Here is a 668-nt window from a genome sequence, read left to right on the forward strand (position 1 = left end):
AGGTTTGGCAAAGCAAAATAAATCCCAAGCATTAAACCAGAAATGTGCTCCTCCTACCTCATAATATAATGAATATCATTTAGCATTTTCATTATTACATGAATAGTTCACTCTTAAATAAATAAACAAACTAAATAATCCTGTGACAAAACTTACATTATTAATACACAAATTTTAATAATATTGTTTTATGGGTTTGGAAAAGCAAAATGTAGCCCCTGCCTGGGATTCACTGGTTCACAGTGAACAGTGTCACATAACATAACACATGCCATATCTACAGAGACACAGAACAGAAGATAAAAGTCCCATCCAGTTCACAGAAATACTTGAAGTCAAATCAGGTCAAACAGCACTGATGTATTTGCCTGTTACAAGCACATGCTGTGAAAGTTGTACTCACACATACTCAACATTCTGTCTTTCCCTGTCTGCTTTCCCTCTTCTCATTTCTGTATCCTCCTCCTTTCTTCTCTTTTGAAGAGCAGCCCTGGAGATCAGAGACCACTGACCTTACAGCAGCACCAGAGACCTACACACACATACTGTATGCGCACACAAAGAGTGTGTCTCCATGAAGAATGCGCGAGGGGAAAACTCTCAGAAAAGCACACAATAGCCCTTTACCCCAAAAAACTGGGTCAGAGAGGGTTGTGGTTTGGGGGGGG

The 668-nt window shown here is 39.8% G+C and overlaps 1 protein-coding gene across 2 annotated transcripts in view; it reads right to left on the reverse strand.

Annotated features, from left to right (window-relative positions):
• Window positions 1–668, reverse strand: part of LOC107567456 (gap junction gamma-1 protein-like) — a 51,557-nt gene that overhangs the window by 7,034 nt on the left and 43,855 nt on the right. The window contains exon 1 of one of the 2 annotated variants that reach the window (XM_016253147.1): window positions 410–465. The exons of the other annotated variant lie outside the window; for it this stretch is intronic. The gene's annotated coding sequence lies outside the window, so the exon portion shown is untranslated. Of the gene's footprint in view, window positions 1–409; window positions 466–668 lie in introns of those variants that run through there. 2 annotated transcript variants of the gene reach the window in all.

Source organism: Sinocyclocheilus grahami, unplaced genomic scaffold (genome assembly GCF_001515645.1).
Source record: "Sinocyclocheilus grahami isolate Dianchi unplaced genomic scaffold, SAMN03320097.WGS_v1.1 scaffold27.1, whole genome shotgun sequence".
NCBI classification, from domain to species: Eukaryota; Metazoa; Chordata; class Actinopteri; order Cypriniformes; family Cyprinidae; genus Sinocyclocheilus; species Sinocyclocheilus grahami.